We start from the raw sequence: 18704 nt of genomic DNA, 5'->3' as shown, positions 1-18704 counted from the left end.
AAAGGAGAGCTGTGCTAGTGGGATGAGCACTTAAAGTGGCCTGGGACGAGTATTTTGGCTAATTGTACCACTAGGGCTTAGATTGGGCTTTAAACTGAAATGTTGGGGTTGGAGGCTCAAGTAATTTATGAATCTAAAGAGAAGCATCAAGTCCTCAGAACATTGTAGTGAGTTGGATAAAGTGGAATGTGACTGGAAGGTGCAACATGTTTAAGGCAATATGCATCACTGAATAAGGCCAAATTGGTAAAAGATAACAATTAAAGTTGTTTTATCTGAATGCATGAGCATTCATGACAAGGTAGACAAACTAACGTCACAGATGGGGATAAATGGGCTTGATTTAATAGCCTTAACAGAGATCTGGTTGCCTGGTGACCAAGGTTGGAAACTAGATATTCTTGAAGTTAACAAAAAATGGTGATGTTGAACTTAATGTTTCAAAAAGAAAGGCATGATGGAAAATGTAGGAGGGTAGCTCTGGCTATACAGGATGACATGAGCACTATAGTGAGGAAAGATCTTGGCTTGAAAGAACAGGAAGCAGAATCTGTATAGGTGAAGATAAGAAATAATAACGGTCAGAAAACATTGGTGGGTGTAATTTACAGATTTCTCAACAGTAGTACTGCTGGAGTAATCATCAAGAAATAAAAGGAACTTGCAACAAAGGCAATTTTCATAAAGGCTGAACAAATCAAAGTCAGAAAAATAGCTTGGAGGGTGAGTTCATGGAATCCATTCAAAATAGTTTTCTACAGCTAAATATTGTGGAGCCAGACAGGGCTAATTGGCATTCCTATAGTATGGGATACTCGAGGAAATAGTGACCATAATGTGCTAGAATTTCACATTTAGTTTGAATGTCTGAAACTAGAGTACCTGAACTTTAATAAAGCCAATTACATAGTTATGACAGATGAATTGGCTAAGGTAAATTATAAAATTGGATTAAAAGCTATGAAGATAGATGAGCAATGGGCAAACATGTTGTCGTGGGAATGTCACTTTAAGAAATGTTTGACTGCTCAAGTGGCTGCAGTGATGTCAGAGTGTGGGTGGAGCTAAGCTCTGGCTCTGCTTTTTAATTTCGCTTTGAGGAAAAGCTTGGATGTGTCTGTGTTTTTTGGTTTCGTTTTAGTGTCAGAGCTGAAGCAAGCCGAAGAAGGTGTAATTTTGATCTCTCTGCAATCTAAAGACTATCTCAAGATCATTTGGTGAATTCAGAGTGATAACTGCTCTCAGTAGAGAATTTAATCCTGATGTGCTTCTGTTAAAAGGTCTTTTGTCTTATGGACGTTAAAAGGAAAGTTAGAGTTTTGCATTCTTTGGGGGGTGTATTTCAATTGATGGTTGCTGAGATGTTCACTGTATGTTTTAAAAAGGGCAACTGAGTTCATAGAATAAACATTGTTTTGCTTTAAAAATTACTTTTAAATTTCTGCTGCACCACACCTATAGAGTGGGCCGTGTGCTCCCCATACCACAATTTAGTAAAAGTCGTGGGTCAGGTGAACTCCATGATACACTTTGGGGTTCTCTAAACCCTGGCCTATAACAAATTGGGGGCTTGAGGCGGATAAAAGTCTATCTATTGGATTGGCTTAGTGAACCTAAAGACAGAGAGGGGTGAGCATATTGTGGTTGCTTTTCAGGTGTGGTATTTCAGTTAAAGTAGGGAGTGTGTTGTGGACAATGGCTCTTTCAGAGGCTCTGAAGTTTTTGGGGGTGGAGACGGTCACACGCAGTACCTTACAGACAGAGGCTAAAAGCAGACTGTTAGATTTGGCAAAAACATTGCAGTTAACATTACTTGACAAAATGCGAAAAGATAAGATAATTATGGCGGTGGCTAAGCATTTAAAATTGCCTGAGATACAGTTTGACTCATTGGAAATAGCAAAAATTCAGTTGCAAATTAAACAAATGGAACATGAGAAAGAATTCAAGCAGCTTGAATAGGAAAGAGAGAGAGAGGGAAAAAAAGAGATAGAGAGGAAAAAGAAAAAGAGAGAGAAGAAAGGATAACAGAAAGACTAGCCCCAGCAGAACAAAAAAGAGAAAGGGAGATACAGATCAGGGAAAAAGATAAAGAGAGAGAGTTTGAACTTCAGAAAATGGCCATGAAACATGACAGTCAGTTAAAATTGGCGGACGTAAAGGGAAACGTACAGTTGGAGGATAGTGATGAGAATAGTGAGAAAGAACATCATAGTCAAAGGCTTGGTGGGGATCTATTTAAATATGTCCACACAGTGCCAAGGTTTGATGAGAAGGAGGTAGAAGCCTTTTTCATTTCATTTGAGAAGGTAGCTAAACAAATGAAATGGCAACAGGACATGTGGGTATTACTGATTCAAACAAAGCTGGTAGGTAGGGTTAGGAAGTGTTTGCATCACTACCAGAGGAGGTATCTGAGACATATGAGGTGGTAAAAAAAATCTATCTTAGGTGCATATGAACTAGTGCCTGAAGCCTACAGGCAAAGGTTGAGAAATTTAAGGAAAGAATTTGGTCAAACATACATGGAGTTTGAAAGGATCAAACAGAGTAATTTTGAGAGGTGGATAAGGGCTTTGAAAATAGACCAAACGTATGAAGCTCTCAGAGAAATTATACTTTTGGAGGAGTTTAAAATGTCAATTCCTGATGTAGTGAGAACTCATGTGGAAGAGCAGAGGGTTAAAACTGCGAGATTAGCAGCGGAAATGGCAGATGATTATGAATTAGTTCATAAATCAAAGCTTGGTTTCCAACATAAGTTTCAGTCTGTGAGGGATAGAAACTGGGGACATGAGAAATACTCAAGTGGTGAGGCAAAGGTGATCTGATGGGAGATAATAAGGAGAGTGTACCTCAGATTAAAAAAGGAATCTAGGAGGGTGGAAGAGACATGAAAAGTTTAAAATGTTTTCACTGTAATAAACTAGGCTATGTAAAGTCACAGTGTTGGTGGTTGAAGAAAAGCACTGGGAAACTGATGTGGTAAAACAAGATAAGACAGTGGGGTTTGTTAAAGTGGTAAAGGAAAGCCCAAGTGAAGCGAAGGAGGTGCAAAAGATTGTACAGCCTGATCAAGAGGTGATTGATAAGAAGGTGCCAGATCTCTTTAAATAATTTACTTGTATGGGTAAAGTTTACTCATGTGTATCAGGAGACCAGGTAAAGCAATCACAATTTTAAGAGATACGGGAGCTAGTCAATCTTTAATGGTAAGAGATGAGGAGTTATGTAGTTTGGGAGGAATGTTGGCAGAAAAGGTGGTAATATGTGGAATCCCGGGTGAGAAGAGTAGTGCTCCATTATATAAGGTAAGGTTGGAAAGTCCAGTGAATAGTGAAGTGGTAGTAGGTATAATAGAGAAACTATCTTGTCCAGGAATACAGATTATCTTGGGTAATGATATAGCTGGATCGCAGGTGGGAGTGATGCCGACTGTGATTAATAAGCCAGTGGAAAATCAGACAACTGAAATGTTGAAGGACGAGTATCCTGGGATTTTTCCCGGATTGTGTAGTAACAAGGTTGCAAAGTCACAGGTTAAGACAAGAGGAGAAATCAAAGAGTGAAGATAAAGTTGAAGTGCAATTATCAGAAACTATTTTTGGTCAGATGGTTGAAAAAGAACAAGAACAGGTGGAGGATGAGGCAGGTATTTTTAATTCAGGAAAACTGGCGGAGTTACAACAGAAAGATATAGAAATAAAACGGATGTATCAGAAACCATACACGGAAGAGGAATCTTTAATTTACCATTACCGTAAAAGTGACGCTTGATGAGAAAATGGAGACCTTCACATATGCAGGGGGATGAAAAGTGGGCAGAAGTTCATCAAGTAGTATTGCCGGTAGGGTATAGAAAGGAGGTGTTGTGAGTTGCACATGAGGTACCAGTGGGAGGTCATTTGGGAGTAAGGAAAATTCATGCTAAAATACAAAAATATTTTTATTGGCCTGGACTACATAAAGATGTAGTTAAATGTTGTTGATCATGTCACACATGTCAAGTGATAGGGAAACCTCAAGCAGTGATAAAACCAGCGCCCTTAATACCCATTCAAGCATTTGAGGGACCTTTTACAAGGGTCCTACTTGATTGCCTTTTACAAGGGTCCTAATAGGACCGCTTCCTAAAATAAAAAGTGGGAATCAATATCTTTTCCATAATGGATGGGTCTACTAGGTTGTCAGAGGCCATTCCAGTACGCAATATTACAACTAAAAAGATTGTGGAGGAGTTACTTAAATTCTTTACTAGATATGGACTACCCACAGAAATACAATCGGATCAAGGATCAAATTTTACCTCCAGGTTATTCAAAGAAGTTATGGATAGCTTAGGAATAAAACAATTTAAATGAACTGCGTACCATCCAGAATCACAGGGAGTATTGGGATAAAGGAATTCCAGTCATACTGTTTGCAATTAGGGATGCACCTAATGAGTCAACCAAATTCAGTCCTTTTCAATGGGTTTTTGGTCATGAGGTAAGAGGACCACTTAAATTGATTAAGGAAAAATTGGTGAGTGAGAAATCAGAACTTACATTATTGGATTACGTGTCAAATTTTAGGGAATGATTAAATAGAGCAGGGGAATTGGCTAGACAACATTTAAACATTGCACAACGTGTGGTGAAAGGGGTAGCGGACAAGAAAGCCAAAGTTCGTAGTTTTGCCTGTGGCGATAAAGTTTTAGTATTGTTACCAGCGGTAGGTGAACCTTAAAAAGCAAGGTTTGTGGACCTTATCAGATTGAAAGGAAATTAAGTGAGGTGAATTATGTGATAAGAACACCAGATAGAAGGAAAACTTACCGAGTGTGTCATGTGAATATGCTTAAAAGCTACTTTGAAAAGGAAGGAGAGAAAATGGACGAGGTTTTAATGATTCTAACTCAAAGTGACGAACCAAATCCAGATGATTGTGAATTTGACATACCCCAAATTAAATTGGAAAACGAGGATGTTCTTAAAAATTGGGATAAATTGTTGGGTTACCTTCGAGAGGAAAAACGGACTGACCTGAAAGAGTTATTGATATCACACTGGCAAGTTTGTGGATCTAAGTTGGGAAGCACTAAAATGGCTATACATGATGTAGATGTGGGAAATGCTGTTCCAATCAAACAACATCCATATAGACTTAAGCCTTTAGAATTGGCACAGGTGAACAAAGAGATTGAAAGTATGCTTAAAAATGGCATAATTGAAGTGGGTTGCAGCCAATGGAGCTCACCCATCGTGGTGGTACCAAAACCGGACGGTACCCAACGGTTGTGTGTGGAATATAGAAAGGTTAATGCAGTTACAAGAACGGAATCTTATCCTAGCCCACATTTGGAGGATTGCATTGAGAAAGTGGGACAATCAGCTTGTATTTCCAAATTGGATTTACTCAAAAGGTTACTGGCAGGTACCTTTATCCGAAAGGGAGCCCGGAGATTTCAGCTTTTGTGACTCCAGATGTTATATACCAATTCAAAGTTATGCCATTTGGCATGAAAAACGCTCCAGCCACATCAATCGTTAACTAACAAAGTCGTTTCAGGATTACTCAATTGTGTGGTGTACATCGACGATCTGGTAATTTTTAGCCAGAACATTTAAAACATCTGATGGAGTTATTCAATCAACTTCAGGAGGCGGGTTTGGTGATAAACCTAGCCAAAAGTGAATTTGGAAAAGCCCAAGTCACTTTCCTTGGCCATACAATCGGACAGGGTCGAATGGTCCCACTGGATGTGAAAACAAAAGTTATTGGGGTGTTTCTGAGACCCTCGACACAACGGGAAATAATGCGATTTCTGGGTATGAGTGGATTTTACCAGAAATTTGTACCGAATTTTAGCAGTGTAGTTGTTCCACTGACGGACTTGCTGAAGAAGCGTAACAAATTCCAGTGGACATCGGAGTGTCAACAGGCATCTGAAGGCTGTGTTAACCACTGCTCCTATGTTAGCCATCCCAAATTACACAAAACCATTCAAAGTGGCTGTTGATGAGAGTGATGTGGGCGTAGGTGCGGTGCTTCTACAAGACGACGACAAAGGGCTAGAACGGCCTATTAGTTATTTTTCAAAAAAAATAAATAAATTGAATTCTCACCAGAAGAGGTATTCCACGATTGAGAAGGAGACTTTGAGCTTGGTGCTAGCTTTGCAACATTTTCAAATTTATGTGACCAGCAATCCATCTGACACAATTATCTATACTGATCATAATTCACTGACGTTTTTGGCGTGATTCCGGAATAACAATGCAAGGCTGTTTCGATGGAGTTTATTGTTACAGCCATTTCATTTAAAAATAATACATGTGGCAGGATGAGAAAACGTGATAGCCAATGCTTTGTCAAGAATGTGATTCAGAGTTACAGGAAGAAGAACTGAAATGGACTAAGTTATTATGCCTGTTTGCGTGTGTTGTTTATTTTAAACTAAAAAGTAATATTTACTGTCTGCATTTCTTAAAGGAAAGTGAAAAGGTGAAAAATGAAACCATCTTGAAGTTGATGGGTTGTTTTTTTTCTTGGGGGAGGTGTCATGGGAATGTCACTTTAAGAAATGTTTGTCTGCTTAAATGGCTGCAGTGATGTCAGAGTGTGGGTGGAGCGGAGCTCTGGCTCTGCTTTTTAGTTTCGCTATGAGGAAGAGCTTGGGTGTGTCTGTGTTGGAGCTGAAGCCAGCCAAAGAAGGTGTAATTTCGATCCCTCTGCAATCTAAAGACTATCTCTAGATCATTTGGTGAATCCAGAGTGATAACTGCTCTCAGTAGAGAATTTAACCCAGATGTGCTTCTGTTAAAAGTTTTTTTTGTCTTATGGATATTTTAGAGTGTTGTATTCTTTGGGGAGTGTATTGGAATTGATGGTTGCTGAGATGTTCACTTGTTCGCTGTATGTTTATGAAAAGGTTAACTAAGTTCATAGAATAAACATTGCTTTGCTTTAAAAATTACTTTTAAATTTCTGCTGCACCACTCCTGTAGAGTGGGCCGTGTGCTCCCCATACCACAATTTTGTAAAAGTCGTGGGTCAGGTGAACTCCATGATACCCTTTAGGGTTCTCTAAACCCTGGCCCCTAACAATGTAAATAAATATTTCATAATTCTCAATGAATCTGTGCTCCTAAGTTACATAATAGCTCCCTGGGAAAAGTGTTCCATCTGTGGTTAACTAAGGAGATTTAGATAGCAGCAAAGGATAACCAAGAAGATGGATAAAAAGGGAGTTTATAAATCAACAGTAAATATAAAGCAGTAAAATCTCTGACAATCATGCAAAATGAAAGAATTAAGTAAACTTGGCTCCGCAAGTGGCTGAGACGGGAGAAATTATAATGAAGAATATGGAAATGGCAGACAGTAAACAAATATCCCCTATTTAATAATTACATGGCTGAACAGTGACCTCAATTCAACTTTCCTGTCTGATCCCCATATCCCTTGATTTGCATAGGAATTCAGAAATCTCTCAATTTCAACTTTAAACTTATTCAACAATTGAGCACCCTTTGAGGTACAGAATTCCAAAGATTAAAACCCTAATGAAGAAATGTCTCTTCATCTTGGATCTAAATGGCCATACCCTGATACTATGTCCCCTGCTTCTTAACTCTCCTGGTCAGAGAGATAACCTACAAGCATCTATTCTGTCAAGCCCTCTCCGAACCATTTGTGTTTCAATGAGATCACCTCGCCTTCTTCTAAACTCCTGAGAGTATAGGCCCATTCTACGCAAACCCATCTGGTAAAGATAAAAAGATAAAGAACCTTTATTGTCACAAGTAGGCTTACATTAATACTGCAATGAAGTTACTGTGTAAAACCCCTAGTCGCCATGTTCCGGCACCTGTTCGAGTACACAGAGGGAAAATTCAGAATTCTCAGCTGGTACAGGAATTGAACCCGCGCTGTTGGCCTTGTTCCGCATCAGGACAGCACTCTAATCTCGTATTTCAATCTAAAGAAGCTTTGTTCCACCCCATCTAAGGCAAGTACAACCTTTCTTTGGTACAGAGACCAAAACTGCACACAATACTCTAGGTAGGGTCTCACCAAATCTCTGCACAATGACAGCAAGACTTCTTTACTCTTGCACTTAAACCTCCTTGCAATAAAGGTCAACATATAATTTGCCTTCATAAGTGCTGGTTGTAACTAGAATCATCTTATTTGGTAAAGACAAATGCAAAGTACATATTGCGTACCTCAGGCAGGCCCTCTCATGCTCAATTATTTCAGAATCTGAGACTTGAATGTAGTAGTACATGTACTCCACTCTACCATGATTCAAATGTAAAAGTGCTTGAAGGTAAGACACATGACTTGCGGAGGAAGCAACTTTGATGGGTCAAATTAGTTTTCCTTGTTTTCCTAAGTTCCTTTCAAATTACTAATTTTAGAAAAGCCACAGCTATTCTGTGAATGAGTCGTCACATTATATGATTCCTAGAATTCCACCCAAACAAAAAAGCCAAGCATAGACATTTAAGAGAAAATGAAACCAGTGCCAACTCCGAGTTAATTTCAGTCACCTGTCCTTTCTCCATATCCTTTTAATTTTATTTTTTCTGAATTCATTCATTTCCTTTTCAAAGACTTTCCCAAGTCTATTTGAAATGCAGCTTCTGATGGGGACTTCCACAAACAACTCTGTGCAAGTATGTTTCCCTTAACTTCTCTCCATCTTGCATGTATCCCCTCCAGTTCCTAACTCACTGGTATCTATTTTATAAAAACCCTCCTTAATTTCCAATTCCTCAGTCAGAGCTCCTCTGAACCTTCCTTGTTCTCATGAAAATAGCCCCAATTACTCTGACACTGATATTGCAACAAAACCCCCTCAAAACTTCCATCAAAATACCCATGGGTTTTATCAGGTTCTTTTCTTGCTTACAATCAGGCCTCAATGTATCACAAACAATTAATAATTTTAGCATAACTGCTTGATTTCATGTGAATCACACACACCAGTGAAAACATATTTCTCTCATCTTTTTGCGACTAATTGATCTTTCAAGTTTCAATCTTTATTTATCTCTGTTAAATTTCTTTCTCTGCCCAGGACTTACATTCTGATAGCTTAAGCAGCTTCATTACAACTACAGAAAGATAATTTTAAAAATAGACAACATTTATGACTTATCTACTGTTGGAACAAATACAGGTAGCTAAGGGTGTGGGATGGAATCGTATTCCTTTCTGCACATTATCTCAGTAACGTATAGCACTGCTCTCCATGAACTATATTCTCCCCCTGATTTTCTTTCCTTCTTCATGGATGTGCTGACTCAAGTTGCCATTTTGTTTACAGAGTCTCAAAACTCTTTGGTATCTTTTTCAAGTGGTTATTCTTCAGGGTGACCCATGTCCAGCAAATCAAAATAAACCATGTATTACAAAAATCCATTGCAAATGTTCACAATGTGTGAAAGGATAAAGTTTGATGGGCTAAATTATCTTTCCCTGTTCCTTGCTTTCTTAAATTCTGTCAACTGTAAGCCTTAATAAAAGCAGACTTAAATTGATTGTTTGACTCTTTATCAATCCACGTAAATGTGAATAGCCAACAAATTTTTCAACAAAAATCCCCAGACGTTTATACCAAAATTCAAACAGATTGTCGTAAATCTTTTTGTTTCTGTAAACAATGAGAGTTAGCAGTCTGTTTGACCTAGGCACCACTCCTATGTCTTGTTCTGTTCTTATCCAAAAGCCAAGAAGTTTTGCCAAACCAATGTCAAACAGTTCAACCCCACTGTGACCATTGTTCTCAATTCGAGGTACTCGAAGGATGTGAGGCGGAGGGTTAAAGAGTGGGGGGGGGGGGTTCCACAATTTCTCTCCCTGACCCTGCCCTCGAGACCATTGCCGCCAACTGTACTTAATCTTTAACCCATTCTGTTCCTTGCCATATTCTGCTCCTGGCCACTAAGGCCCTGGCCTCAGTCCGCATGCTCTCCTTCTGGCCCTTTTTCTTGACTCCTTCACTGTAAAAGGGTAATTTACAGAAATTACCAACTTCTTTAATCATAAACAAAAAAGGTTACAAATCAGTTTTGTGCCTCAATGTTACGTTATGGCTCCTATTAAATACCAGATGGACCTCCTGTGGTCAATGCTTGTAATACAAGCATTCTAGTCATTGCACAAGTCAAACATCAAAATTATGAATCATTTTCATTTAATCTGCACAGAGCTTCCCTCCTTACCTTAACCATCTATTGCTTACTTTTGTTTCCAATTCCTGCATGGTCAGGAATGGATGAAAATCATCAGGAATGTTAAGTCTGTGACATGAAGAATCTTCTGAAAAGTTTTGCATTATTTGTAATATTCAGAGAACCACTTTGAAATCATGATGCAATATTTTGATTCAACTTAGTTTTGAAACACGTTTAAAGTAATGCTGTTCAAACTGTTATCAACAACTGTCTCGTCTTCAAAACCAAGATTAGACATGGGGCAGGACGTTGCAGATTGTGGTGTTTCCTGCCCCACCATCCGACGGGTTGTGCCGATACCGGCCGACCTATAGCCATTCAACATTAAATGGGGAATTAATTGGTTATGAGCAAGGCTGCTGCTCCGATCTGGTGAAATAGTCCCAATTTAAGAGAGATGCCAGTCATTGAAACGCCAGGTTTGAGTGGTGGCCTCAGCTGGGACTACTGCCAGCTTCCAAAGAACAGGAGCCAAATCCGGGCCTGGCTGGCAGGCTCCAGTTGAGGGGAAGAAGGGTCAGTGCCCTAGAAGCTGGGGGATTGCAGCTGATGGGCACAGAGGACCCCAAAGGAGGTAGCCAACTCCTTGCCTGACACCAGCCCCCACAACTAAAGTTGTCAGACTACCCATTTTGCAAGGCTCTCCATCAGCAATAGGTAAAAGAGCGAGCTGCCCAAAGCCTCCACCGTACCCACTAAAATGGGAGACAGATTTGGGCATGGGGGGGGGGGGGGGGGGGGTTGTAAGCACGAGAAGAGAAGCAGCAACATGGTCCACAATTTCTCTCCCTGACCCTGCCCCCAAGGCCATTGCCGCCAACTGTACTTAATCTTTAACCCATTCTGTTCCTTGCCACTAGTGCCCTGACCTCAGTCTGCATGCTCTCCTTCTTCTCTTTAGATAGACTGCAGGCAACCACAAGTTGCATTTTAGAACTCCAAACAAACACCTACCCCACCTTCAAACACATCTGTGGGGGCCATAACATTTCATCTATAGTTTCAATATTAAAGATACTGACACACAGTAAAGGGCCTCAGCTCTGAGATGAAATGAATTTGTGCATTGATGAAAATGAAAGGTGTGACATAGTACAGGAGGCATAACTAGTTAGCAGGCGGCAAAAATAATTTTCTTAATCGGAATGGATACAACTCAGACAGCAAATATCAGTTATCCAAAATACATTCATTTTTCTCAGCAATGCCAAACCAATCCCTATTGGGACTTCAGCACACATTTTCCCAGAATTGTGTTTACTGCCCATATTATCATTCATGATCATTCAATATAGTGTCTGGATTGTGCATTATCAATTCTACTACTACTACATGATCACCAATAGTCTCATCATGATACAAGATTTGCATTTTGTTTCTATCATTACCAATATGCTTCCAATTTAACACAAATTATCTTGTCAAAATGCAAACAATTTGTAACTTCCGGTGGCGGCGATGAAGGAGTAAGTCGCACATTTGGTGGCTCCCGCTCGGGCCGGACTTTTGGACTTTTTCCCCCGATTTTCTACCGGACTTGAACTGTAAAATTGAAGACAAGGGCAATTGTGTACTGAATTCCCATATCGGTGAATGGAGAGAAGGACTAGAAGTGCTCGTAAAGGCAGAAACAGAAAGACAGTGAAGGCTTGGGCTGAAGCTGCAGCGGGAGACAGCATGGCGGAGGACCGGACCTCTGGTTCGTCAACCCAGCGGTCAACTGAGCAGCTGATGCAAGTTATTCAGGAAGGCTTCGCTAAGCAGAAACGGGACTGCTTGGACCCGATAAAAGAGTCGATTGAGCGGCTGGAGCTTAGATTGGACGCCCAAGATCGGGCGATCCAGAAGGTGGAGAAGGCGCTGGCTGAGCAGGAGGAACATCAAACTGCGGTAGAGTTGGAGGTGGGGTTCCTGAGAGACCAGCAGAAGAAGCTCCTGGAGAAGGTGGAGGACCTAGAGAATAGGTCCCGCCAGCAGAACTTGAGAATCATTGGGCTCCCAGAGAGGTCCGAAGGAGCAGACGCTGGGTCATACATCGCAGATATGTTTGAGAAGCTGCTGGGGGATGGGGGATTCTCCCGACCCTTGGAGGTGGACAGGGCTCACAGAGCACTCACGAGGAAGCCGCGAACGGGAGACCCCCCCCCCCCCCCCCCAACCCCCACCCCCACCCGAGGGCAATGGTGGTGAGATTCCACAGGTACTTGGATAAGGAGCGCATTCTACAGTGGACCAAGCAGACATGGAGCTGTAAGTGGGACAATAGTATCCTGCGGGTCTACCAAGACCTGAGTGTGGAGGTGGCCAGCAGAAGAGCAGGCTTCAACCAGATTAGGTCGATCCTTTTTAAGAAAAAGGTGAAGTTCGGACTTTTGTATCCAGCCCGTCTCTGGGTCACGTACGAGGAACAGCACTTTTATTTCGAGTCGCCTGAGGACACGCTGGACTTCGTGAAAAGGAAAGGACTGGTGGTGGACTGAGAACTTTTGAACTTGGCTGCAGCGTTCATGTTTTTTTTTCTTTTTGTTTCTCTGTTCTTTAAAAAAAAAGTTTCTTGTTTTCCATTTTGTGGAAGCTGTTTGTAACGCCTTCTGTATTGATTTGGGACCAGTGGCAGAGCTGAGTGAGTTAAGGTTTTCATTTGCACTGTTGGGGGATGGAGGTGTGCTTGTTTAGATCTTGGTGTTTTTCTGTCGGGTAATTGTGTGGGGATTGTTTGATGTTAGAGTATGTTTGTATGAGGGGGGGGTAACAATAGGTGGGAGACTATCTGGCACCAGGGATGGGGGCCACCAAACTAGCTGGGTGGGCTAGCTCACGGACGCGCAGTGAGGGGTGTGCATATGTTCGGTTTACAGAGTGGTGTTATTAGAGGGGGGAAGGGGGGAAAATGTTCTGCTGACGAGGGAGGGACTTGGGCCAAGGGACAGAGGGGTTGGGGGCGGAGGCTGCCTGGGGACGGGCCGGTGGAGGCGCGGAGCATGGGCTGGAGGCAGGCCCAAAAAAGGGGATGGCTGATCGGCGAGGAGGGGTGGGGGGGGGGGGGGGGGGCAATGAGCCCCCCAACTAGGCTGATCACCTGGAATGTTCGAGGATTAAATGGGCCGGTCAAGAGGGCGCGTGTGTTCGCGCATCTTAGGGGACTGAAGGCGGACGTGGTAATGTTGCAGGAGACGCACCTTAAGAGTAACTGACCAGATTAGACTGAGGAAAGGCTGGGTCAGTCAGGTCTTTCACTCGGGACTGGATTCAAAGACTCGAGGGGTTGCAATCCTGATCAATAAGCGGGTGGTGTTTGAGGCGGGTAGAATAGTCTCGGATGTGGGAGGTCAGTACATTATGGTCAGTGGGAAACTGGAGGAGGTGCAGGTGGTGTTAGTAAATGTGTATGTGTCAAATTGGGATGATGTGGAGTTTAAAAAGTGGATGCTGGGGAAGATACCAGACCTGGACTCACACAGGTTGGTCATGGGAGGGGACTTCAGCACAGTTATTGACCCTGGTTTAGACCGGTCAAGCTTGAAACCAGGCAGGGTGCCAGCAATGGCAAAGGAACTAAAAGGGTTCATGGAGCAGATAGGTGGCGTGGATCCATGGAGATTTGGGCAGCCGAGGGTGAAGGAGTTCTCCTTCTACTCACACGTGCATAAAGTGTACTCCCGGATCGATTTCTTCATTTTGAGCAGGGCCTGACTGGCAGGGGTGGTGGACGCGGGGTACTCGGCGATCACAATCTCAGACCATGCTCCGCACTGGGTTGACCTGCAGGTTAGTAAAGACAGTAACCAGCGCCCGCAATGGAAGTTAGATGTGGGACTTTTGGCTGACGAAGGGGTGTGCGAACGGCTGAGGAAATGTATTCAGAACTACCTGCAGGTCAATGACACGGGGGAAATTTCAGCAGCCGTGGTCTGGGAAGCACTGAAGGCGGTGGTTAGAGAGGAGCTTCTCCACAGGGAGAAGGTAGACAGTGCAGAGACGGACCGACTGGTGAAGGTGATACCACAGATTGATAGGAGGTATGCGGAGACCCCAGAGACAGGGCATTTAAGGGAACGGCAGAGGCTGCAGGCGGAATTTGGCTTGTTAACCACAGGGAGGGCGGTGGAGCAGCTGAGAAAGGCGAGGGGGGCGATCTATGAGTATGGAGAGAAGGCCAGCAGAATGCTTGCACAGCAGCTTAGAAAGAAGGAGGCAGCCAGGGAGATAGGGAAAGTAAATGACGGAGATGGGAACCTGGTTGGAGATTCAGCAGGGGTGAAAAGGGCGTTTAGTGATTTCTACAGTAGGCTGTATCGGTCAGAATCCCCTATGGGGCCAGAGGGGATGAGGCACTTCTTGGGGGGGGACTGAATTTCCCAAAGGTGGACGGGGAGCTGGTAGAAGGGCTGGGGGCCCCGATCGGGTTGGAAGAGATAGTGGAGGGTCTGAAGGCCATGCAGGCGGGTAAAGCCCCGGGGCCAGACGGGTACCCAGTGGAGTTTTATAAAAAGTTCTCTGGGATATTGGGGCCGGTGTTGATGAGGATGTTCAATGAGGCAAGGGAAAGAGGGGTGCTGCCCCCGACGATGTCACAGGCCATGATTTCGCTGATTCTGAAGCGAGACAAGAACCCGGAGCTGTGTGGGTCCTGCAGGCTGATATCCCTGTTGAATGTGGACGCCAAACAACTGGCCAAAATCTTGTCCTTCAGGATTGAGGATTGTGTTCCGGACGTTATTGGGGAGGACCAGATGGTGGTAAGGGTTAAGGGTAGGCAGATGGTGGCCAATGTTAGAAGGCTGTTAAATGTGATCATGATGCCCCCGGAAGGTAGGGGTAGTGATCGCAATGGATCACTAGAATGGGATTATCTGTGGGAGGTACTGGGACGGTTCAGATTTGGGTGGGGCTTTATTGGCTGGGTCAGGTTGCTGTATCAGGCTCCTGTGGCAAGTGTACAGACGAATAGGACAACATCGGGCTATTTTAGGCTGCACCGGGGGGGGGCGAGACATGGATGCCCCCTCTCCCCACTGTTGTTCGCGGTAGCTATAGAGTCGTTGGCTGTTGCTCGGAGACCCCCAAGGGGCTGGTCCTGGGGGTGTTGGGGGGGGGGGGGGTGGAGCACAGAATCTCACTCTATGCAGACGACCTGCTTCTGTATGTATCGGACCCATTAGAGGGAATGGAAGAAATCATGAGCATTCTAGGGGAATTTGGCCGGTTTTCGGGGTATAAGCTAAATATGGGAAAAAGTGAGATGTTTGCGATCCAGGCGAGGGGACAGGAGAGGCGAAAAGGGGAGCTGCCGTTTAGGTTAGTAGGGGGAAGTTAGTGTGTGGAAAAGACAAGTCGGATGCTGGCGCATCAGCTTCGGAAGCGGGACGCAGCTAGGGAGATTGGGGGAGTTAAGGATAGGGGAGGGAGTGTGGTGCAGAGTGGGGTTGGCATCAATGGGGTCTTCAGGGACTTTTATGAGGAATTGTACCGGTCCGAGCCCCCACTGGAGGAGGGAGGGATGGGCCGCTTCCTGGACCAATTGAGGTTTCCGACGGTGGAGGAGGGACTGGTGGCGGGATTGGGGGCCCCGATTAGGCTGGAGGAGCTGACCAAAGGGATAGGAAGCATGCAGGCAGGGAAGGCACCGGGGCCGGACGGTTTCCCGGTCGAATTCTATAAAAAATATATGGACCTGTTGGGCCCGTTGCTAGTTAGGAACTTCAATGAGGCAAGGGGGGGGGGGGGCTTTGCCCCCGACGATGTCCCGGGCACTGATCTCCTTGATCCTGAAGCGGGACAAGAATCCCCTGCAGTGTGGGTCTTACAGGCCGATTTCGTTGCTAAATGTAGATGCCAAGGTGCTGGCGAAGGTCTTAGCCTCGAAGATTGAGGATTGTGTGCCGCAGATCATCCACGAAGACCAGACAGGGTTCGTGAAGGGGAGGCAATTGAACACGAATGTGCGGAGGCTTTTGAACGTTATCATGATGCCGGCGAGGGAGGGGGAGGCGGAGATAATGGTGGCGATGGACGCTGAGAAAGCCTTCGATAGGATAGAGTGGGGGTACCTGTAGGAGGTGCTGAAGAAGTTTGGGTTTGGGGAGGGGTTTGTCAGGTGGGTTAGGCTGTTGTATGAGGTCCCGATGGCAAGTGTGGTCCGAGTACTTTCGGTTGCACCGTGGGACGAGGCAGGGGTGCCCCTGTCCCCGCTGCTCTTCGCACTAGCGATTGAACCCCTGGCTATGGCACTGGGGGAGTCGAGGAACTGGAGGGGGTTGGTGCAGGGTGGGGAGGAGCATAGGGTGTCGCTCTATGTGGACAACTTGCTGCTATATGTGGCGGACCCGGTGGGGGGAATGCCGGAGGTAATGAGGATCCTTAGGGAATTCGGGGATTTCTCGGGGTACAAGCTCAACATGGGGAAGAGCGAGCTGTTCATGGTTCACCCAGGGGACCAGGAGAGGGGGATTGGCGAGCTCCCACTAAAAAGGGCAGAGAGGAGCTTCAGGTATTTGGGGGTCCAGGTGGCCAGGAGCAGGGGGGCCCTGCTTAATTTCACAAGGCTGGTGGAGCAAATGGAGGAGGAGTTTAAGAGGTGGGACGCGTTGCCGCTGTCCTTGGCGGGTAGGGTGCAGTCAGTCAAAATTACGGTGCTCCCAAGGTTTTTGTTCCTGCTCCAGTGCCTCCCCGTGTTTATCCCAAAGGCCTTTTTTAGGCGGGTCAACAGGAGTATAATGGGGGTTGTGTGGGCGCGAGGGACTCAGAGGGTGAGAAGGGTGTTCCTGGAGCGGAGCAGAGATTAGGGAGGGCTGGCACTGCCCAACCTCTGTGGGTGCTACTGGGCCGCCAATGCGACGATGGTGTGCAAGTGGGTGATGGAGGGGGAGGGGGCTGCATGGAAGAGGCTGGAGACGGCGTCTTCGTGTGGGTACGAGTCTGGGGGCGCTGGCAACAGCGCCGCTGCCGTTCCCTCCAAGGAGGTATACCACGAGCCCGGTGGTGGCGGCTGCCCTCAAAATCTGGGGACAGTGGAGGCGGCACAGGGGGGATGTTGGGGCCACGGTGTGGACCCCAATACGGGGAACCACCAGTTTGTCCCAGGGAGAACAGATGGAGGGTTTTAGGGGTAGCACAGGACAGGGATACAAAGGTTGGGGGACCTGTTTGTGGACGGGAAGTTCGCGAGCCTGGGTGAGCTGGAGGAAAAGTACGGGCTCCCCCCGGGGAACACCTTTAGGTATTTACAGGCAAGGGCGTTTGCCAGACGGCAGGTGGTGGAATTCCCGCGGCTACTGCCACACACAGTACAGGACAGGGTGCTCTCGGGGGGGGTGGGTTGGAGTGGGGAAGATCTCGGAAACTTACCAGGTGATGCAGGAGGAGGAGGTGAAAGGTAAGTGGGAGGAGTTGGGAGAGGAGATTGAGGAAGGGATGTGGGCAGATGCCCTAGGGAGGGTGAACTCTTCCTCATCGAGCACGAGGCTCAGCCTCATACAGTTTAAGGTGCTGCACAGGGCAGACATGACCAGGACAAGGATGAGCCAGTTTTTGGGGGGTGAGGACAGGTGTGTTAGGTGCTCAGGGAGCCCAGCAAATCATACCCATATGTTCTGGGCATGCCCAGCGCTGGAGGAATTTTGGAAGGGCATAGCGAGGACGGTGTGGAGGGTGGTAGGATCCAGGGTCAAACCGGGCTGGGGGCTCACAATATTTGGGGTGGCAGAGGAGCCGGGAGTGCAGGAGGCGAAAGAGGCCGGTATCCTGGCCTTTGCGTCCCTGGTAACCCGGTGAAGGATTCTTCTTCAGTGGAAGGATGCGAGGCCCCCAAGCGTGGAATCCTGGATCAACGATATGGAGGGGTTTATTAAGTTGGAGAGGGTGAAATTCGCCTTGAGAGGATCGGTACAAGGGTTCTTTAGGCGGTGGCAACCGTTCTTAGGCTTCCTGGCAGAACGGTAGACATTGGTCAATGGCAGCAGCAACTCAGAGGGGGAGGCGGGGGGTGGGGGGGTTACTTTATTTTTGTTTTTGTTATTTACACTGGAGGGTCTGAGGGGGTGTATATACCTGTTGTGTTAAGTCGGGGTGTCAATGTTAATTTATTATTTATGTACGGGGGGAGGGGGTATGGAGGGTTGCGTTTCTAGACTGTGTTTTGTACTTAACCCTGTTGGGTTCCTTTTTCATTTTGTTATTGATATTTTATGAAAACCTTAATAAAAATTATTTTTTTTAAAAAAAGGTTAGTAGGGGGAAGTTTTAGGTACCTCGGCATTCAAGTGGCGCGGGAATGGGACCGGCTGCATAAATTAATTCTGGCCCGGCTAGTAGACCAAATGAAGGATGTTTTTCGGAGGTGGGACGCGCTCCCGTTGTCATTAGCTGGGAGGGTGCTGACGGTGAAGATGATGGTCCTCCCGAGATTCCTGTTCGTGTTTCAATGTCTCCCCATCTTTATTCCGTGGTCCTTTTTTAAACGGGTCAATAAAGTGATCT

Source organism: Scyliorhinus torazame, chromosome 7 (genome assembly GCF_047496885.1).
Source record: "Scyliorhinus torazame isolate Kashiwa2021f chromosome 7, sScyTor2.1, whole genome shotgun sequence".
Taxonomy (NCBI): Eukaryota; Metazoa; Chordata; class Chondrichthyes; order Carcharhiniformes; family Scyliorhinidae; genus Scyliorhinus; species Scyliorhinus torazame.
This window is presented reverse-complemented; position numbering follows the sequence as displayed.